General features: G+C 51.2%; 1 protein-coding gene across 1 annotated transcript in view; it reads left to right on the top strand.

Moving 5' to 3' along the window:
• LOC148652921 (uncharacterized) overlaps positions 1-22,677 on the top strand; it is a 38,136-nt gene that overhangs the window by 13,569 nt on the left and 1,890 nt on the right. The window lies entirely within an intron of this gene.

The following is a 22,677-nucleotide window of genomic DNA, read 5'->3' as shown; positions in this document are numbered from 1 at the left end:
GTTAGATAAGATAAGATCACTTTATTGGCCCTATACAATTTCTTGCAATCGGAATGTGTCTTTTCGCAGACCCCAGCTTGCTCTCCATGAGACACAGACTGGGAGAGAGAAGCTGGGGGTCAGAGCGCAGGGTCAGCCGTTTATACAGCGCCCCTGGAGCAGTTGGGGTGAAGGGCCTTGCTCAGGGGCCCAACGGAGTAGGATTCCTCTTCTGGCTGTGGGATTCGAACTGGCAACCTTCCAGCCACAGGCGCAGATCCTGAGCCCCAGAGCCACCGCCCTGCCCCCTAGCAGGGGGGTTTCCACTCACACCCCCCTGCTAACGCACCCGGCCGCCTGCTTCGCCTCTCGCAATGCAATATTCATTTCAGCTCGTTCTCGCGCTCCCCGATATTCCAGTTTAAATATTGCCTGTGCAGCCGGGACGGAAATAAGATTGCACGGCGTGATTGGAATGATCCTGGCGGAAGCTAGTGGCGCGCGCGGCGTCCCGGGGACGTGATGGATCCGGGAGCCCGGCGGCTCTTAACGGCCCTGCTAATGGCCTCGCTCCAGCACCAGCGGCCCATTCATCCTGCCGGGCGTCACATTAGTGCGGCGGCAGCAGGGAAGGCAGTGTCTGTCAGGCCTGGAACGGCCAGGCAGGCTTTTAATATTTAACCATCCCTTCACTGCTCCTCCGGCTTGATGAAACTCCTGCCTCTCTGAGCGCAGATTCCCAGCTCCCCCGTCGGGTCTCCCCGTTCCCCGTCTGCCGAGAGTCTTCTCCGCTGCGAAGATTTTCCCCCCGCTGGGGGAGGCCGGTCTGTCGCATCGGTGTTCCGGGGGTCCGCGGCCCCCCCCAGCTGCTGGCACGACACAAGTTTTATAGGGGCTTCAGCTTTTCGGGTGGGGCAGTGGCGCAGAAGGGCTTTCAAGATGAACCAGGAGGCCTTGGTGTTCCTGGAGGCAGCTTGCTGTGGTTCGAAATGGTTCGTTCCTGCTGCTGCTCCGAGACAGGCGGGAGGTAGTGAGGCCCGTCTGGGCTGTGGAGCCTCCGGCCTCGCAGGCAGGGCTGCCCCTGCCCTCTCCTGCCCTCTCCTGCCCTCTCCTGCCCTCTCCTGATGGGGCCGTGGGGAACACCAGCAGGCCCGAACCCTCGGCAGCACATCGGCCGTCACAGGCGAGGAGCGCCGCGTGCTCGGGTTCGTCAACACAACTCCTGCGGCGGGGCATTTCGGGAGAGGTCCACTCCCCGTTAGTCCAGTCCACGCAAGCTTCAGTTTTTATTTACAAAAACATCTTTCAGATTGTCGTTTTCTGCCGCTTCGCCATTTTGATCCTGTTTTTCTGTGCTGAAGGACAGTTGGTCGTTCTGCCGTTGTCCACAGTGTAGAAACAGCGACGGCTACAGCCCCAGCTCGGTTACAGACACAGCTGGACGGCGTGAGGCCGATGCCCATCCCATTCCAGTGAATCGACATTCAGGACCTTTCAGTTTCAAGAGCTTTTGTTTTTGCTTAAGTTCTCTCTATTCAATAGGTGGGTTAATTATAACTAATATGTTTTATATATGAACAGTGATACAGAAGAGCCAGTAAAATTGCATTTTTCATTTTTTTTATCGGTTGGAATAAAAAAATAAATGGTCATCGCTGTGACAGTCCGCATGGCTAATTATTGTCCCACGTTGTGGTCAATAGCGAAGGTTGGCACGCGAGGGACTGAGCTCTGTGGTCAGCGCTGCAGGAACGTGTTTCTCTTGCTGCTGCTTGTGCGTGTACCAGCCCGGGTGTCTGGTTACAGCTGGCGGAATTGGCGGGCCCCCGGTACGTCTCGGTACCAGCCACACGAGGCTGGTGCCTTCAACATCCTCCTTCCTGCTGGGATTTCTTGAGTGGAGAGGCAGTCTGCTTTATAGGGGAGGGAAGGGAAAATCAAAGAAGAATCGAACTTCACGGACGTTTTAATCAGCAGAGTGTTTGGATTCTGGGGTCCGTGTGATGCGGTTGCAGAGCCACATGGCTTTTTGAAAAGCAGAGGGGGGGGAGCCCAGCAGAGGCTGGCATCCACAGGGGCTACACCCCAGCCATATTGATCTTGTTATCCGCAGGGCTGCTCACCAGAAGGGCTCTGGGTCGGAGGCTGTGAAAGAGACTCTTGTGTTGCTCTGACTCACTGCTGCCTGAGCGCTGGGGGTCTTCCGGTTGATGTGGTTAAGCCATTAGAAGCTAGCTTGTTGTCCTGTGATGCTAGGATTGCCTTAGGATTGCATCAAAGATGCGGATTAAGATTAAGAAATGTGTGACTGTGTAACCGCGGAATGGAAAAATGTTTTAATAGTACCAAACGTTGTTCTGCTAAAAGCAGGGTTTTTCTGGAGCTGCAAAAAAAAGACCAGAGCTGACGCACAGAGCCCTCCACATTTATGTATACCCCCGATGAAACAGGAATGGTACACATCAATTAACAGACAGATTTTCAGACTGGATTTTGTGCAAAATAACATCTGAAAATGTTGTAGAATAATGTTAATAGCATTGCACAAGACGTGCTAAGTAATGTTTTTCATAAATTCCGGAAAACATGAGGGTCGCCCATTTATTCCTACCCATGTAGTTAGTATTTAGTAAATTCTCCTCTGGAAGGGCTTACACTGACTAGATGCCTCCTGTAGTGTAGTAAGAGGTCCTGGCACTTCAGAGCAGAAATTTGTGAACATTCCTCTATGTCCTTCAGACCCTTTGATTCATGTCAGTGATCTGATGTCTTCACTTAGAATCATAAATGTTCAGTTGGACTGAGGTCTGGAGATTGAGATGGCCAATCAAGAGGATTTATTTTGTGTTCAGTTAACCATTCATTTTTTATTTGGATGTATGCTTAAATCATTGTCATGCTGGAATGCCCATTTTCGGCCAAGCTCAAGCTTCTTGGCATAAAGAAACGGGCGTCTGGCATGATTGTCCTGGTATGTGCGGAAGTTCATGATTTCCCCTGTCTTGACAAGGGCTCCAGGAAAAACAGACACCAAAACATAATTGAGCCCCACAGTATTTCACAGTGGGCAAGAGTGTTTTCTCAACACGAGCTCCCTCTTTCTAAATCCAAACATAACTCAGCATACATACAGCACACCTGCTGGATATACAGTTGCCTCCCAATCCACTCGTTTCACAACCACCACACCAGTAGCCTTCAAGTTCTCCGAATGGTCACTACAATAGGAAGAGGGGGGTCAGCTTGTGGAGCTCAGTGGCTTTTGCCTTCACAGAGCTCTCTGACCTTGATCATGATGATCCTGCTACTACTGAATGTTTTCTATGTATGACCTCATTTTATACCCATGGTGTCAGGGAAACCTTCAGAGTCCTGTCGATAGTCCTGTGGGCTTCTATTGCACTTCCAAAGACCGGAATGTTGCTGTAGTTTTGTTTTTGTTAAGATGCATGTGAAGGAATACTTAGGGGTGCAAATAAGTATGATCCTCTTGTTGTATGGAATGAAATTATTTTTGATAGAAAAATAACTTTGCTCTGTGCCATGCTATTATCATTACAGTATCACATTATTCATTTTTTTTAAGTGAGACATTACCCAGTCTGTACCGCATTCTGCTCTATGATGTTTTTGGTCCTGTTTTAGTGGGTGATGAAAAGATCTGGAGAGCACTGTACCATGATAGTCGAGTCATAATTGTAGCTGAACTTTGCAAGGGTAGAAATGTATTTTTTGATAATATGCTAAAAAGACACCTTAGAACTTCATACAGCTGCCTTTGCATGTGTACTTTCTGACCCTCTGTGTGTCAAAAACACATAAAGCAGCAGTTTGAAGTCTGGATGGGGCATATACTACGCTCGGACATTGCACAGCGCTTGACCATTATTACTGCTCGGCCAGTGAAAACATCACAGGTGTTCTGTACCTACTTTAAAAACCAGAAAAAGAAACTCCAAACCACATGATAGTTTCATTGTTTCATGTTTAAAAGGCGATGTCGAGTGCCGACTGTCAGAAGAGTGTGAACTCTTCACTTAATCCCGGTCTTGAGCTCCTTGAACTATAAACACCCAAAGCATTTGTCATGTTATTTCAAAACCATCTGACTGGAGAGTGCTAATGTAGCTATTTTAAGATGCTGGCAGAAACTTCTGCTGCTGGCGGACCCCTGGAAGACGGGCTTAGCAGACCCCCGGGACCCGCTGTGCCTGTCTGAGGCCTGGAGGCTGTGTGGGTCACAGGTCAGCGGGGAAAGGAATTCTCCGACTCTTGCAAAACACGGGCTGGTACCCCAGACACTGGCTGATGCAACGCTTGCACTCCTACCCTCTTTTGTCATGTGCTTCTCCTCCACAGCCTGGATTTTTATATCGGCTTTTCTGTGCCACCCGCACAGAATGCACCAGTGTGTTTTCCTACCCCGGATTTTGGAGCTGGATCTGGATTTAGGGGGAAAGATCATTTTTACCCTTTTGGTTTTCGGGGCCTCGGTTCCCCTGCTCCTTTGTGTCATTAATTTCCCACAGTTCAGCGCTCCGGGCGAGGAGCAAAACTGAGAGCCCGGTTTTCCCCCACATACTGTACGTGTGGACTACATGCCAGTTTTCTTTGTGGGCGTCTGTGTCAGGCCCTGCACAAAGCCAGATGGCCAGGTGCTGTGGTGGGCGGGTGTTGCCCCATGTGTCCAGTCTGCCCATTTTAATGCGACAGACAGGAAAGGTGTTCAGGTGCAGAACTGTATTTCCTCCCTCTGCATGGAGTCTGCTGTCACAGACCACACGCTCTGCACACAGGTGTGCCCAAAATTAGCCATTGTAAAGTCAGATTTGTTTTTAGTTTTTTCCTTGAAAGTACCAAATGCGGTGACTTTATTATTGTTGTTATTATTATTATTATTATTATTATTATTACTTTATATACTGAACTGACAGGCCTTACTGGTGCAAGCATCAGTAGTTTGAGCAGAGAGCAGTGCAGGAAACAGAACCGCAGGACGCAGTGTTTACATTGTCCCCCCTGGCCTGTTTCACCTTCAGAGCTGGAACTAAAGAAACTCCTTCCGTGTGCCTCTGCAAACACAGTTACTGGCTCCCTGCGACCTCCGGAGTTCGCGACGCTCTTGCAACTGTTTCGTCATTGACGTCTCTTTTTCGAACTTGGCCAGAGATTCGTGTGTCAGGTGAGGTGTTCCAGGGAGCGGAAAGGGTGCAGCCGGCCAGCGTCCTGTCCACGGGGAATAGATTTAAACCCAGGAAAGTGGGTTTATCGTCGGGCTTCCGAGGAATGGCAGTGTGGGGTAGAAAGGGGCTGAGATGTGCAGCGTGACGACTGGCACATGAGACATGTCCGTTGGGTGCTGTGACTTCTCCAGCTGACTGAGCACTTTGCACGCTGTCTCAGTAACAGTCCTGAGGCAGGGTTTCACAGTGCGGCCCTTGGGGACAAGAGTGTGTTTGAATGGTGCTCCCTTTGCGCTGCTGAGACCTCACAGCCGCTCTCCCGGCCCATTGACACCAGTCTCGGGCATCGGGCCGGTCCCACTCCGTGAAGGACCGGTTTCCTGCTCAGCGCTGTAATGAGTCCTGCATGTGCTGAATAAGCTGTTCTTTAGATCCCTGTGAAAAGGTTAAATGAGACATCAGTAGCTGCCTGGTTCCTTGTGCCTCCCAGGGCAGCAGTGAGCTTGTGCTGGCAGTGAGTAACTCGGCAAAAATGTGAATTTCAGTCGTGTTGGCTCCGACAGCGCCTCGTCTGACCTCCTGCTTTCAGACCCAGCGCGCAGCACGCCTGCAGCTGCAGGGCTCTCATCCCCTTGTTGTCCTGCTCTCAGAATATTTGTGTCTGGTCGATTTCGATAGGAATTTTATGAGCCTGTTTACACGTCCGTTGCGCTCGAGAAGGGCGTGGCGGTGTGCAGCTGCGAGCGTGAGAGACGAGAGGGGAACCATGTGATTTGTCTGTTCCGCTCTGCGAGTGTTTGGAGAGGGGCTCGGGGTGTTTCTCGGGGGTGAGACGTTCACCCCGGGTGACCCAAGCGTCTGCAGCCCTGTGAGAGTGGTTCCTGAGTTACAGGCGGGGCGGGGGGAGATACCTCTAAGTTTGGGGTGGCAGAGTCCCGTGACTCACTCACTCGTCTTCACCATGGGGGATCAGGGCGTTCTCAGCGCGACTCAGCCGCGCTCTCCCCGCCCGCGGCGTCAGGTCATTCGTTAATGGCAGACCGCGAGGAAGCACGTGCAGGGTCGGCACGTCAGAGACGCGAACGCAGTCGTTCGTCCCAGAGAGACTCGACGCCAAGCACCGCACCGGGCTGGAAGGAGAGCTTTTCAGAAACACGTCGAGAAAAGGTCCTCTCTGCCGGAAGCCGTTTATCTTTATTTCTTTTCTGCCCACGTTTGTTTTTGAGGAAACCTGCACTTCGCCTTCATGCCCTGTGAAGAGTGGAATTTCCGCCGAGCCTGTCACCCCCCCGTCGGGGGAGCGGCGGCCTCCTCCATGTCTCCGTCACGCTGTTGCCGTGCAACCCCTCCAGCTCTGAGGCCTGGGGGAGGCAGCCTGGCATTCCTGGGCTCACTGCCCCCCGCGCTGGCCGGCCTTTTATCAGGACGGTTTCTTGTGGAGCGCAGGGCTCTCATGGAGCTGTAAATCATCGGCGTAGGTGCTTTCGGCAGGCTGGCCCTCGTTAGCAGAGGGAGCTGTCGGCCACGATCTTCGGCAGTGCCTAGCAGGGTCAGGCCTCCTGTGTCTCATGGCAGCTGAGCTGCACAGCTCCAGGCCCAGGGCCTCCCAGCGGAACGGCCTGCCTTCCTGAGAAACCAGCGCACGAGTACCTGCAGTCCGGCTCGTTGCGCTGGGTGAGAAGGATTTAAACACTAGATGACAAGTTTCTCGGGTGTTCAGCATGAGCGAGGTCCGTCATTCCTGTCTGTCTGCACCATGGTCACATCTCCCCCCCCCCCCGGCCCCCCCGACAGGGCCGGGGCAGGGCTGCTCCCCGTCGTGTGTCTTGCCGGTGGTGACCAGTCCAGCGCTGGACGAGTGGACAGCAGAGGTCCAAGCCTGTCGCCCGGCTCTTCCTTCAGCAGCCTTTCTGGCTCCTCTTGCTTATGAGTTTGTAGCGTCATGTAGGGAGCACAGAGTGATACTGCTTAATATTATCATTGCTGATTAAATCTTACAGTAACTACAGCTTTAGTGGGATCAGAATAACAGTTTAAAAACGAGAGGCCACATTTATTACTGATAAATGATCAGCTCCTGTCTCTCATTTTAAATCGCAGTTTGATCTGTTTGATCAGGCTCGGTGTCTGCTTGTGAAACACTTAGAATATTAAAATAACCTCCTCTGCCTCCTGCACAGAGATCGGAAAGACTGGTTTGGTGACATTTAAAACATATTTAAATAACTCCTCGATGCATGGATAAAAGGACCCAAATTACCCCTGAGAGATGATCGTTCAGTCAGGTTTGTTCTTTCTCACCAGTCAAACGAGACGCCCAGATCCTAGCAGAGCCTCAATCAGGAGACGCGGGACATTGTTCCCTTGCAGACCGCTGCTCAGAAAGGCTCCCAGTGCGCGTCTGCCTGTGGTGGACTGGCGTCCCGGCCAGGGTGTAACCCTCCTTGCGCCCGTTGCCTGCCAGGATAGGCTCCAGCTCCTCCGCGACCCGGAATTGGAAAAATTGTTCGGCAAATGGATGGGATGGGGTTGGTTTGGCACAGTGTTGGTCTTCTACCGTGTAGCAGTTTAAAGCCCAAAGGGGTCAGGGGTCAGGGGTCAGCTTCAGGCTGCTGGCTCGTGGCGTGGTTCAGAGTTCGGTCCAGGCTGTGACCCTGAGGGCCAGCATCGGTCCTTCTGGTGTGACAGCTGTGCGTGGAACACCAGGAACAGTCGGGAGAAGATCGCTCAGGGTCGTGCTTCTCGGCCTGCTGTTCCAGGGCCACCCAGGAGGGGGCAGGAGTGCAGCACTGTACCCTCCCCCACTGGCCCGTCATGCCAGCAGCCACTGTTGCTCCTGCTGTTGTCACAGTGGCAGCTCTGAGATGAGAGGCGCACGCTTTGTTCAGTTTGATGCGTACACTCGGCAGTCTGCATTTGATCTGAGGACAGCGCCTGTTTTAAATTGTAAATGTGGATTTCGGAGCAGTTAACGCATTTAGAATATGAGTTATTAAATGATTCTTGTCTATGCTCGCATGAAGTTTGAAGGAAACTGGAGGATACCGTAGAGCAGAAATGTCAACAAGCAGTGAAAGGTTATTAATTTCAATACAGTATGTAAAAACACAAGGACGGAAATACAAAATGTTAAAAAATATTTAGACAGTTTCATGTGTGTTAAGTAACTGCTTTGAAATATTACCACACTGCTATAATGCAACAGCTGTTGTTAAATCGAAAGCTTAAATTTCATGTATTTGGGAAAAGAATGAGAGGGTTGCCTCTCTTGTGTTTAGTGGTGTTTAGTCATTGATCCTGTGTAGCTGGAACAGAGCAAAAACAAATTGCACAGGTTCTAAGATCAGTTATTTGCTGCAAGGACAACACAGTACACTTTCAAACTGTAAAAACATGACAGATTTCAAGTTTAGACCAAGATTTATATTCTCTGCAATGTCCAGCGTGAGGCGGGCCTTGTAGATGTAGTCTCCAATGAAAGTGGCTTTTCTTCTGATTTCTGCTTTAGTTTTCTTGTATTGCTGGATGGCTCGCAGGTCAGGTCAGGCATGCGGCCTGTTGCACTCTGTCTCCCCCCTGCTCCTCTGATGTTGGCACTAGCGGAGGGGAATCACAAACAAGGAGTGTCTGGATGCTTTGAAATCCTCCACAGTCCCAGCTGAGCGATGAATAATTCCTGATCCAGGGCGTTGCCGCTGGCCGGCAGTGTGATCCCACTCTCTTCCTTGGCTCCGCGCACAGCGCTGACATGGAACAATAGAGCTGTGAAGGAGCAGGGTTATTCCTGGCGCAGTCAGAGAGGTCAGCCCCTGCTCCTGTCCCCACTGGCCCTCCACTGTGTCTCCTGAGCCTTTTCACGTCTGCTCCTGGCCCACCATCATTGTATCAGCGATGAGCCTCAGGATAGCACCCCTCTCGGTACACCTGAGGGCTCTGAGCTCCTGCTCAAATGTCCTCCCAGGGTCTCTGGGAGATGACCTGCCCTGACCGATCGTGCACGCAATCTGCAGAAAAACACCATCAGAAACATGTTCCAGGCACACATGTAGTAATTGAACCTTTTATTACTTAAGTAAAATCAAGTAATATACAAAACTAAGAAAATTTAAAAGCACACATGATGCAGGCGCACCCAATCCCTGTCTTTTCCTATAAACTCTCTTTCTGTGACAGTCATTGGACGCGTCGGGGTTGTTTCCGAACTGAATCAGCTGAATTTCAATGGAAGGCTTCCCCGTACGTTCTGCAGTTCTAGCATTTCTTTCTTCTATTCAGATTTGTGAGCTTTCGCTGGGTTAGCAAGCAGAAAGTGTCAAAGTCCCACTGTGGTGGAAGCAGTTATCAGGTCGTTGGCACAGCCCTTCTGAAGGCACCTCCGGTCACAGGGCCCCCGTGCCTGCAGGAGCCTCGCAGGTCCTGAGCCCAGAGACCAGGGTGCAGCTGATGGACCACACTTCTGTGGTGGGGGGTCAGCAAGCGGCGGTGCTGCCCCCGAGGAAACCTGCGCACGTGGGGGGCCGATCAGCCCGGAGTCCAGGGGAGAGCAGGAGCTCATATGCCTGTGACGGGGGCAGAGGGGAGCAGGGACTCTGTTCTTTGTGTTTCAGCCCCCCTGTGCTCTGTTCCTCTCTGGAAGCTCAGCAGCAGCGGCAGCAGCAGCAGTTTCGGGGCCTGTCTCCTTCCAGCCTCCTCCTCCGCTGTCCAGCACCTGTGATGTCTGGGTGGCCCCTGAACCGGGACAGACCCGATGGCTCCGAGCTCGTTACTGTGGCCAAGGAGTCCCAGCTCCTGCGCTGCTGCGCTGCTGAGAGCGGGCCACCCTGACTGTTCGGACCCCACCTGGTGAACCTTTGACATGTTGTTTTCATCAAGGAAATCAGCTTTGACTTTTAGTAATATTTACGTATGTATTGTCCAAGCACTGTTCATTTATGCAGGGGGCGGTACCCGGTGCAGCAAGCACTACAAAGAGGAGTCTTTGAACAGATCTCTGAGTGCAGGTGGCTGTGCTTTAAATGTGCAGGCAGTTCTCTTGGCACGAGAATTTCTCAGATGTTAAACACAGTTTCTGTGCTTATGCTTAGAACAGAACTGGTAGTCTGTGTACAACCCTGCTGATTGAGGCAAAACTGCTCTGTGACCTCATCTCCAAGAAACCTCCCCAAATCCTCAAGATAACGGCATGTCCCAGGTGAGCACCATCCACGTCTGGACAAACTTATTGGGGGAAACACATAAATGTTCATTTGGAAAGATTCCGAGCTGTTTATTAATAAAATTACTGCAATACGAAGACACGGTTGGCTTAAAGGTACAGACATTTGTTTTAATAGACCTTTTGTTTTACCAGATAAAAATAAGGAGCTTTAATATCATAGAGGAAGCTGAGGACCATAATCTCCCTGGAGTTTTATTGGTAAAGTTTCCCTGGATGTGTTCAGGGTGCAGTGCCACCTATTGGGGAGGAGTGGAACTAAGGCTGAACAATAAATACTCATGGTTTTTTTTCTATAAAAGCACCTGGTGATTAGACACTTTCCCTTTTTAACATGAGAGAATTCAAGTAACACTGACGCCATGAGACAGAGCTGGATATACCTGTCACTGCAGAGTGAAGAGAACGGTGCACCTCTCGTCCTTGGGAAGAATGAGGAACAGATAATTTCACATTACGTTCTTCTATCTTACACGAGTCGCCAACATGACACAACCTGTATTTTAAAAAAGCTGTACATTTCCTACACAATGCATTACCCCATGCTGTTAAGCTATAAAAAGTTCCTCATGCTTACATTACATTGTAGTACATGTTAGCGTAGGGAGTTAAGGATAATAAAAAGGGATTTTAATTTGGACTTGTGCCAGCCCCTTTGGGCTCTATGACTAGTGCTGCTTGAACTTGCGGACTAAAGCAGATATAAATTACTCTGCCATTTCCTAATAACTGGTGCAGCATCACACTCTCCCCTTAATACAAGAACAAAAGATTCAGAGCATTTCTGTTTGTCGGTTCAGAATCAGGCGGCGCTTGTGAAACTGAAAGCATGAAATAAGTAATGCTGGTGAAGAGCTGTTCTCTTATCACAGCTTCTTACCACGCTTATTATAAATAATAATTAACCATCCATCCTTTGCCTGTGTATAAAGGTACGTTACTCTGTAGCCAAGCCACCATTGTTTTTTTATAGAAACTGCAGGGGTTCCTCAGCTCCCATCGGGTTTATTATCAAAATCACAGGAAACAAACATACTCAAGTCACAGTACTAATCATGCCATGTTGCTGGAGCCTTTGTCCAAGGTGACGCGGAGTGTGACTTTCCCCAAGGCACACGGGCAGCTGACCTGTACTGGTGGCAGTTTCTCTAGGCTTTCCGATTTAATTGGCTGGTGGCTTTATCCACAGCGACCTACATGTGTACACTTCATACAGCGGGGTGCTTTGGCAGAGCAACTGCACTGACACACCTTGCTGAAGCGTCCAACGGTGTCTCACCTGGGATTGGAGCCCACAGCCTTGGAGGTACGAGTCCCGACCCCAGAGCGCTGCTGCACCAGCGCAATACAGACAGCCGTCAGCCTGAGTGTGCAGGAGGGCGGGCCCGAGGAGCACTCAGAAACCAGCCCTGCCTCAGTGCTGCTGTCCTGACTGACAGGGCCCAGAGCCCATCTGTACAAGCTGAGGGGCACCATGCACGGGTCTGAGCGCCTCTGCAGGTGTGGGGTATAAGTCACTGTGACTGCGGGCTGGCTGCCTGCCTCTGGTAGGAGCACCGGGTGCCTGGTGCTAATTTTGGAGGAAACAGGGTAACAAAAGAAAATGAACAATGCTTCACTCGAGCTCGATTGGGTGTCATATTTAGTTTTCCTGCCATAAACCTCCACTTTTAAACTCCAGCTTGTGTCTGGGGCACTAAACTAGGTCTACCTAACTGTTTTTCTTTGTAGGCTGCGTTTAAAAGCAGTTTTTTTTAAACAACGGCAGGTTTGTTTTCAAAACACTCTTAGCGGCGGTAGGTACGGCGAGGGGTTTGGCAGCAGCCTGGCTTGAGTGCTGCAACAGCGAAGACTGGGCGCGAACGAGAAAGGCGTCACGGGCGCCTGGCACGGCGATAATGGAGTGTTTATTGTCTTTGTGGCATTTCCACAGCCTCCTCGCTGCACTCCTGCCTCTCCGTGCTTGTCCTGCACTTGCCCCTGCTCCTGCGCCCCTCCAGTCTGCGCAAGGGGAGCCCTGCTCCTGCGCCCCTCCAGTCTGCGCAAGGGGAGCCCTGCTCCTGCGCCCCTCCAGTCTGCGCAAGGGGAGCCCCTGTTCCTGGCAGTGCTGAGGGCCGGGGAGGGAGAGAGCCTAGTTAAATCTTGCTGCTGCTTTGCTGATGTATTGGAGAGCGTGACAGGTGGCGAGAATGCCAGGCTATATTAAGCCCCCAGTTCATCAAAAACATCCTCTCTCCTTGCTCCTCGCAGGATGTATTAAGTTATGATGGAGTAAGCGACCAGCTTGTCACACTGAAATAACTCGTCCGGGCCAAAAACACTGGGTGACCTACATAGCTGGTGTCTGAGCTGGGGAGGGAGAGCCTGCGCTGCGGCGGGAGGAGGGGGGGAGGCCCAGGACAGCCCAGCGGACCCTCCCCGGAGACCTGGAGCCGGCAAGCCCTCCCCTTGGTGGCTGCAGGGCTCTGACCCAGAAGCCTCAGTCTTTTTGTGTCTTTGTTCTCGAGCGTCGAATCGCCCTCGGCTGGGACAGCCTGCTGGAGCTCTCGTCAAAGGAGCTCCTTCTGTTCCCAGTCAGTCTGTCCCTCTCCCGAGTGCTCACCTGTCTGATCTGACGTCAGTCTGCCTCCCTCTGTCTTTGTGCTCCGGCTGCTCCCGGGACACAGTAGTCATTAGAGTGTGTGTCTTCTTCCTGCAAAACAAATCCTCCGTCTGCGGATCCCTTCATCAAAATGACGTTTGGCATGTTGCTGCCGGAGCGCTGCACGAGGTTTATTAGCATGTCACGAAGAGAATAACAATGGCTCTTTAACGTGCAGACTTTTTTTCACCACAGTGAAGAATTCAATATCCTAAGACCTTGCATCTTGCTACATGCTACACGCGTGGGCGCAGTACAGGGTCTTAAATGTTCATGTTTTACTGCAACCTGGTGCAGGACTTACAACGGCTCTGCAAATCAGGGCATTGTGTATTTTTAGGGGGGTTATTTAAGGCGAATCCAATCCTTCAGAGTAATTGGTTGCAGTCTGAGATCCACACTGCCAAGAGCTGTTCAAGTTCTTCACAGGAAGAGCCCTCCCGAGTCTCCCGTCAGCAAGCAAGCTCATTTCTTCTTGTTTCAGAGCTCTGAAGGAGCCTTTCGATTTTTCACTGGATTGTTCTGATGTCCTGGCCCAAAACCTCACTTTCTAATCAATAACACATTGGGGTTTAGTGAGTTATGGGGTTTTATAACTTTTTTTGCTTTCTTTTTGGTTTTTGACTGAATGTTTGGGAAAACGTGATTGCTGTGAGTTTGTATTCAGGTGGTCGCTTGCCTTAACGGACCACATCTTCTGTCGATAAGAAATCCATTATCCTACCACCGTTTTTGAGAATAGTATTTCTGTGGGAGTACCATTTCTGTCCTAAGTAATGGCTCTATAATACAGACATTTTTGCAGAAACTTGAGTTGTGAACTTGCAGTTTGAGGCCTGCAGCCCTAAACTTTGGCCAGCATTGCAGGGGGTGTGGCAGGTGTGCGCACGATGAAGGACTCGAGAGTGAGACACATTTGGGTGCGAGACGGGAGGTTTACAGCCAGGCTGTGGGTCGGTGTACTCCCCCTGCCCCTCCCCGAACAGGGGCGCTGGCTGAGCGCTGGCACGTGTGGGGGAAGGAGCATCTGCACCAGCCTGGCGCGGGGAAGAGCAATAGCTCAGCAGCCCCAGTTTTGTCAGAGCTGTAAGCAGAGAAATGCCACCGCATCCATCTTCCTGTGCTCAGGCCTACGGCTGTGCCTCGCACTCCGAGCTGAGGAAGACTGTGAGGGGGGGACAGGCAGGGGAGCGGTAATGAGCAGTGACAGTCTGTGGAGGAAAAGCCCCGAGCACGAGCCGCGTGAAGGATGGGCAAAACAGACAGGGTGCAGGAAGAAATCCAAACGCAGCGTTTGTGTGGGGCCCAGTTAGCAGAATGCCCTGTGCATGTAAGGAAAGCCAGGGATGAGGCGCAGGTCAGGGTCAGGAGGGCGAGTCGGGAGAGCGCCGGAGTGCAGGGCAGGCTGGGAGAGTGACACATGCGGGGGAATTGTCTGGGGCCTCCCCCGAGTTCAAACGTAAAAGACAGGGGCAGCAGGGGAGCAGTCCTGCACTGCTGCGTCAGAATCAACATCATCTTGGAAATGCCCTTTCTCGTATCAGTCGCCACAAACTGATCCCCCTCGTTACATATAGTAATGCTTTTTATTGTACGTGATTTTATATTTCATAAAAGTTTCTTAAATCACTCCACATGGGTACAGAAATTGGTAAAAACATACTGATATAAAACAACAAAAGAAGAGCATGAAAACAGAAGTGGGCCGACAGACCCGTGAACTCCGTCTTTAACAGGCTAAATAAATCACGCTCTTGCTCTGCTTGTCTGGGAACTGGAACTGCATATTCTTCAGCACCGAAAAATACACAATAGGAAAAGAGTGACAGCTCTAGAAAGATTTCAGGCAACAGTAAACTTTCTTCAATTTTATGCATAGTGGTGACATCACTGAAAACGATCTTTACAACATTGACTCAAAGTAGTTATTTAAAGGTGCTAATTGTTTAAAAGCTCAGAGAGTAGTTGATTTAAGTTTGAAAAGTTTTTCTCATGATCTGGCAAATCAGAAGAATAAAGGTGACAAATGAGACGAGACATTCAGCCCATCTGAACCGGTCGGTAGTTAGATGCCAAGGAATCCAAGGATCTCAGCCAGCTGTTTTAACAGCTCGTCTGGGCAGCTCCATCCGCCACTCTTTGCGTAAAGAACCTCCTCCTTTCCTGATTGATGGGATGATGCCGAGGTTTCTGCTTCAACAACATGGCTGGGCAGCTTGATGAAGACTCCCTCAGCCCTCCGCTTCACTGCAGGAGACCTGAAGGGCTTTGTGTCGCTTTGCCTCCCTCTGTCCACCATGCTGGCCTGACGCCTGGCCCGGGTGAGAAGAGTTCACTGCGGCTCTCCCTTGTGTCCCAGCGAACTCCAGCTGTGTGGCCTTCACTGCCAGCGAGCGAACTTCACCGCATCCTAGCACGAACTCGCACGCGGCCGTCCCTGAGAGCTTCCATAGGGGAAGGTCAAGAGTCTGGAAACCTGTGCCGGGAATCACGGGTGTCTGGAGCAAGCCGTGAAGTCATGCTTGTTGGGCTTCTCCCAGGAAATGGCTGGATGAGATCTTTGGATTAACAAGCGACCAGGCAACGAGAGAGGTTGAACTGCCTCCTGTCGTGCCCTGCAGTGACACCTCCTCGCCTGCCCGGAATCCTGCGGTATGGTCAATCTCAATCAGGATTGTGCCCTCCGTACAACACCAGGAACGAAAGCAGAGGACTGCAGGTGTCTGTGCCCACTACCGGCGCTGGCCATGTCATGCGGAAGGGCATCCTAAACCCCACCCCAACCCTCACCCAAACCCCCTCCTAACCCTCATTCTTAACCCCGCCCCAAACCCTTACTAAACCCCGCCCCAGACCCTGTGTCCCCACGGTCACGCGTCTCCTGAACTGGGTTGGAGCATCTCTCTTTGGGCTTGAGCACCTCCAGGAAGTCTCGCACTCGCTGGACACTGTCCAAGGCCATCCTCAGTGTTACACAGGCTGGGCCCTTCGGATGGAGCTCCGGGCTGCCGGCGTAATCGAAGATGGTGGGGCGTGGTGTCCCCCCCCGAGATCGCAGCCCGAGCCCACGGTGAGAAGTCGAGCTGTTCGTGCGCCACCATTGGCTTAGGCGATCCCCAGGCAATGCGAGGTCATGCGCGTCTTTGACTACAAGTAGAGAATCCAGATGAGGCGTTTCTATTGGGTATTTGGGAACGATGTAATTGGTGGACAGAGATCTGTATGAGGGCCATTGTTCTAGCTCATTTATATCAATGATCTACATTGTGTTACAGTAAGTAACTTAGTCAGGTTCACTAGCGATAAACAAGAGCATTAAGTGCCATCAAAGCTGTGAAGGAAATTCAAACAGATTTAGATATGCTGGGCAAACATTAGGCAGGTGACATTTAATGTGGACCAGCGCAGAGCATTACGTGCAGGTAGCAAAAACATCAACTTTATAAATCTGACACTGAGCTTCGAGAAGCCGACTATAAAAAGGTATGTTGACATTTTTGTATTGTAGACACTGTAGGGAAGCAATAAAACAGAATTTTTGCATATACAGTGACAAGTGTAGAAGCGTGTTATGATAAAATGCACTAGTAGAACCAAATTTAGAATATTGCGAACCATTTTGTTCTGTTCACCACATTATAATACAAGAGCCACCGGGTACATTCTTGGGCTCCGTGTGAACAGGGGTGGATCTTTTTATTCGTGAACAGAGCAGACTCCAAGCGGATCTGATTCAGGTATTCAGAATCTGACTTGTTTGTCATCATGCTTACGGGACGTCTTCTGTCCTTTAGTGTCAGCAGACGTCTTTCCCGTTGGCTGTGCGTTAGTCCCCAGTGTGAAACAGGGCGTACAGCTGTGCAGAGCAAAGTGAGCTCATGGTGGAAGTGTCATGACAAGCAGGAGGGGACCAATGGCAGAGAGCAGCAGATTCGTCTGCGCAACACGTGGGAAAGCTGCATCGGTACTAGACAGACTGGGGGTGGCTGTGCGCAGTGATCGCAGCCGGCGCTCTGCTGGTACTAGTTGCCCCCTTCTGTACTGTCGGACTCAAGAGTCTCGGGTTTTGCAACCCGGACTCCTTTCAGGAATCTATTGTGAAACCTGACACCCCCGGCTGGGCTGTGGGGTCGATAGGCTGGGGATCACTCTAGGTGAAGTCTAGGTGAAGGGCCAGTGCCAGCGCTGTCGTTTTTCCCACACATGCCTGCGTGTTATGGTACCATATGGTACGGACGCACAAGCAACAGGCTCTGCAGGAGCTAAGACTGACCGCCGGTCTTGTGCTTTTATCGGAGTATGGACAGTGCCAATACACACCCGGACCCACCAGGTCCAGCCGGTCCGTTCATCGGTACCGGCGCACTGGAAACGTGTCGTGCTGAACACACCTTAGTGTTCAAGTCTGGTGTTTTTTTGTCCTTCAGAGCCCATGTTAGAAACAAGGTCAAGGTCCCTTTTCTGGCTGAAACTGTATAATTGATGCCTTTATTTTGTCAAGATTAGATTTCTGCGACTCCGTACTGGGCAGTCTGTCTGCTAGGCAGGTTTGTGTTTGTCCAGACATCTGTGGTCCACAAGCTTGGTAAACACACTCTGCTCCTCCATGAGACTCCTGCCCTTGCCCTTGTCCTGCCCTGCCCACACAGTGGGCACAGTGTCTTGTCACCCTGCTGAAGACCAGGCTCCACACAGTGGGCACAGTGTCTTCTCACCCTGCTGAAGACCAGGCTCCACACAGTGGGCACAGTGTCTTGTCACCCTGCTGAAGACCAGGCTCCACACAGTGGGCACAGTGTCTTCTCACCCTGCTGAAGACCAGGCTCCACACAGTGGGCACAGTGTCTTGTCACCCTGCTGAAGACCCGGCTCCACACAGTGGGCACAGTGTCTTGTCACCCTGCTGAAGACCCGGCTCCACACAGTGAGCACAGTGTCTTGTCACCCTGCTGAAGACCCGGCTCCACACAGTGGGCACAGTGTCTTGTCACCCTGCTGAAGACCCGGCTCCACACAGTGGGCACAGTGTCTTCTCACCCCGCTGAAGACCAGGCTCCACACAGTGGGCACAGTGTCTTCTCACCCTGCTGAAGACCCGGCTCCACACAGTGGGCACAGTGTCTTCTCACCCTGCTGAAGACCAGGCTCCACACAGTGGGCACAGTGTCTTCTCACCCTGCTGAAGACCCGGCTCCACACAGTGGGCACAGTGTCTTCTCACCCCGCTGAAGACCAGGCTCCACACAGTCGGCACAGTGTCTTCTCACCCTGCTGAAGACCAGGCTCCACACAGTGGGCACAGTGTCTTCTCACCCTGCTGAAGACCAGGCTCCTACATTGTGAAAACAGAACGTGTCACTGTCCACATCTATTAGAAACCGAACACTTCTAAATGTTGATTAATCGCCTCTGTTTTCATCAGAACGTTTAATGTGTTATATCAGGGAACCCCAGGTCCCTATCCTGTCCTGTCCTGTCCAGACCCTGGCTGAGTGTGTCCTTTAGGTTTGACGTGCTAGAAGACTGAAAGTTGGCTTTACTTTCCAAAATCCACAGGATGTGTTCTCCGTGAGCCTTCTTTCATCCACCCAGCTAGATTAGAGATGTGTTTTCACAAGTTAACATATCCTGCTTTTTAAGCTCTGTTTTAAATTAGTTCTTTTGTTCCCATTATTTTTTTTCATTTCTATTTTTTTGGGGGGCACCGCACACAACTCTGAGATGTGAAAGTCCTCGGAGAGATTTACCCTTGCCGTCCCTCCCCCGCCTCCCTCCAGCAGTTCAGCTGCTCCCCAGGTCGCGTGCTTCCCCACCTCCACCAGGGGGGGCTGTGGTCTGTTCTGCACCCGTCTGGGGGGGAGGGGGAGTGGGGACCGGCGCTGGCAGACACCCCCCTTGCATCAATTCTCGGCTCTCAGAGGTCTGCTTGCTCAGCAAGCCTGAACTTAATTTAGCTTTGTTCACGTTCCCGAAAACAAAGATGTTTATATGTGCTTGTGCACTGAAGCGCTGGCACCCTGCACCTCGAATCAGTCAGTTCCCTAGAAATTCAGAACACGTGCCGGGAGGAGGGAGCCGTCACGTACATTTTGAAAAGGTGTTGGCGGAGAATGAGTCTCGGTTATAATACGGCAGGTTAATGTTCGCATTTCTGCCATTTTGGCATTTTCTATTCAAAATCCAAACTGAAATCTTCCCGCAGCTCAGGCCCTGAAGGGGAACCAGCAAGTGTGGGAAATAATTATGTAATGGGTGTTCAGTCGAGTCAGAGCCACGCAGAGGGATCTGAGTATCCGCCTACAGAGTCAGGGCAGAGGGATCTGTTGTTAATATGCGCAGATGTATAGATTTAAAAAAACATTTTGGAACATCTAGATTGTTTGTTCCTCTGGCCTCCTGCTTGCACTTTTGCAAGCCATGTTCCTTCACCCCCACACATAAAACGGGGGCGCGGGAGGTCTTAATACCAGCTGCTGTCCCCAGATTTCGCACAACAGGAAGGTCGACAGTTGAACGTGACTCTGAGATTTTTGTTTGAAAGCGATGGTCCGAGCCAGGTGGGCGCCAGCCAGGGCCGTTCCTCGGCAGTGTGGTGGAGTGTGTTCTTTCCAGCAGGGTGTCAGCGGGTCAGATTTGTAAACAGCTGCAGACTTTCTTAAGAGCTTGTTTGTCCAGTCTGCCTGCATCTTAATTTTTTTTTTCAACTGTGTGAAATCGGGAAGTTACTGGGCAAGCGTTAGCGTCTGTCTGAGCTTATTTACTTAACCTTTATGCTCCTCTTACTGTGTGCATTGTGCAACATCATGCGGTGTTTTGCATCGCTGTACGCTAGTAACACACCAACAGCCACAGACCATTTAGACTGTCCCTCCACAGAAGATGAAATAAATTGTCTGCTGGGAAAATCATGATCATGATTAGCGAGCAGCTGCGATCAGGAACAGAAATAGACCGACAAGCTGTACTTGCATCCTGATTGTGCTCCCTGATTAAAAAAGTTGGTATTATTGCAGAATAAAAGAGAATTGACTTGAGTGTAGAAACAATAATCCTTCCACAGAACAGCCTGACTAATGTTCTAATGATGAGTCACATTTCTTTGGGAAGCATGTTATTTTCTTCAAGCACCGTCTGAGGAGCAAAGCCTGTGGCCACACCGCTCGCTGTGGTGACCATCAGTCGAAACGGGCGATCGCATAATGGCCCTGAAAGAGGGATTGGGTCTCAGGGCGACTTAAAACTCCGCCTCTGATGTGAATCGTAAGGGTTTGGAACATGGGTCCCCAGCTCAGGAATCTGAGGGCCACAGCCCATCTGGTGTCTCTTCATCCTCAGAAGCTCAATGCCCTGCCTGGCTCGCTTTCTGCCCAGTGAGATGAATTGAGCTCTTCTCTCGATTTGTGTCGACCGCGTCCCCGCAGGAACTGGAGTAGGCCGGAGGGGTACCTGCGGGGCTGCCCTGTCTCCTGCCTGAGAGCTTCAGAAAGACGGGCCTCCTCCGTGCCTGCGTTCCCACTGCAGCCCTTGGAAGGCTCTGGGGGGCCGTCCCAGCTGGGCGTGTCCACTGACAAGGCTCCTTTGTCAAGCCGGCCTGCGGGCTGTCCCGAGCCCTGGCTGGCAGCCCTGTACCTGCTTTGATGCACCTAGATGAGTTTATAAATCACTGCCCCTGGGAACCACATGAAGGCTGTCACGTCTGGAGGAGAGCCTGGAGGTGGGAAGGAGCGCACAGTGCAATTTTGTGGTTTACTGTTGCCAAGGACAGGTTTTCACATGCTGTCATGTTGAGCGGTGTTCGTTCTGGCGTGGTGTCCCAGAGCCTCCTGCCGCCCTCTGTGCTGTGGGGACTGCGGGGACGTGAGTGACGGGTGTCGGACCGCGGGTCGGCGCCGCTCTCCGCTCGGCTGTGGCGCTGTTCCGGCCCCGCTCCCGCGGAGAGCCGTGAAAGAGTTCACCGCTTCCCGGGCAGCGGGCTTTGAAAACTGAGATCTCATACAAGATCACAGGGAACACGCATTCACAATATCCACTGCCTGCGATCCGTCTGCGCGCCGACGGCGAGTGTGGGAGGCAGCAGGGAGCGCAGAGCGATGAGGTTATCGAACGCTCAGCGCGCAGACTCGATCGGCTGCTCTCTACCGGGCCTGCGCTTAAGGAAGAGATAGGGAGAGGTCTTGACCAGAGCTAATGCGGGGTTACGATGAAGAGCTTACAGGCACGTTGCACACAAACACTGTCCAGAGCAGCCAGACAGTGAAACTGCACTCCTGTCTGACGGGGGGCCGTGCAGACAGCCTTCCTGGCTTAATGTTAGCAGGCACCTCGACTGTAGGTCTGTCAGGGCAGAACGTGAAAGCATTGCATTTCAAGTATTGTGTATGTTCTTCTCTCTGTGTCTGTATCACTGCACAGAACATAAACGTTCTCGCCCAGCCATCTCATTCTCCTGACCTCAGTCCTTGCGAACGTCTGCTGTGGTTCGGACTCAAGAAGGCCGTTCACAGAGGGAGACCAAAGGACCCAGTAGACCAAGAGCTCTCTCTCTGCCTGGGGGAATGGACGCCAGTCCCCCCCCTCTGTCCCCGCACACGGCAGCAGCGTCGCGTCGGTGTAAGCCCTGCCGGAGGAGGATTTACACGGCACTGACGACAGGGCTGCAACAAATGTGGTCCTTGTGTTTTCCGGAATTCAATTATTTATGACGAATAGGGCTTCAGTCTGTGCAATGCTGTTATGGTTACATTATATATATAGTATAACATTATTCGAATTTAAGAATGACACATTATCCCATCCGTAACTCATTCTGATATATGATGATTTTTGTTTCTGTTTCATGGGGGGGGTAGATAAATAAACCTAGAGGGCACTGTAAACATTTGTAAGTGTAACCTAGTCTTCTGAAACAAGATTTCGGTGCCATTTGCTCAGCTTTCTGGCAAACTATTTAAAGGGAGCTGTAGCCAGTGTGTTTAATCTTTATTATTGTTATAGTTCTGGCACTTACAACACTGGGATATTTGCCAGAACCCGCCAGACCTAAAATGCATTAGCATGAGAGTGAACCTCGAAGATCCTGGTTAAGAGAGAGCAGGATGTGTGTATATAGACTTGAAAGACTAGAAATATGCAGCCGAAGTGTCCCGAGTTGTATTTTGAGCAGTATTTCTTATTTTTATATATACAGTCTCCAGGCAGAGCTGCACAGGTTCAGGGTATCTGCTGCAGTGCCCTTGCTCTCCCAGAAGGCTGTGTGGCTCTGCGGAGGCCAATGCCAGAGCTCATGCCAAATCCAGAAGAGATCAGATTGTGGGGGACCATGGAATATTTGGCAGGGAAGCCAGGGGAGGATTCGTAACATTCGGCATTAGAAGGTTACGCTACGTCTCTTTGAAAAAATATATCAGTTTTGAGAAAAGAATTTCGCTTGAACAAAGGAGAAAGAAAATCACTCCCCTCTTTGTTTACCGATCCAACATTTTTCGGGGGGTTAGCCTCTTCGGGTTCTGCTACTGCTGTGACTTCAGCTCTTAGCTCTCTCCTCCCTCTCACGCAGTAATTGCTTTTCTCTGTGCGCAGATTTCATATTAAAACTGAGCACCGCCGGTTTCGGAAGATCGATTATAACCCCTTCAGCTCTTTTCTGTCTGGCTTGAAAA

The sequence above is a fragment of the Lepisosteus platostomus genome, chromosome 11 (genome assembly GCF_059453375.1).
Source record: "Lepisosteus platostomus isolate fLepPlt1 chromosome 11, fLepPlt1.hap1, whole genome shotgun sequence".
In the NCBI taxonomy this organism is placed as follows: domain Eukaryota; kingdom Metazoa; phylum Chordata; class Actinopteri; order Semionotiformes; family Lepisosteidae; genus Lepisosteus; species Lepisosteus platostomus.
This window is presented reverse-complemented; position numbering and strand designations above follow the sequence as displayed.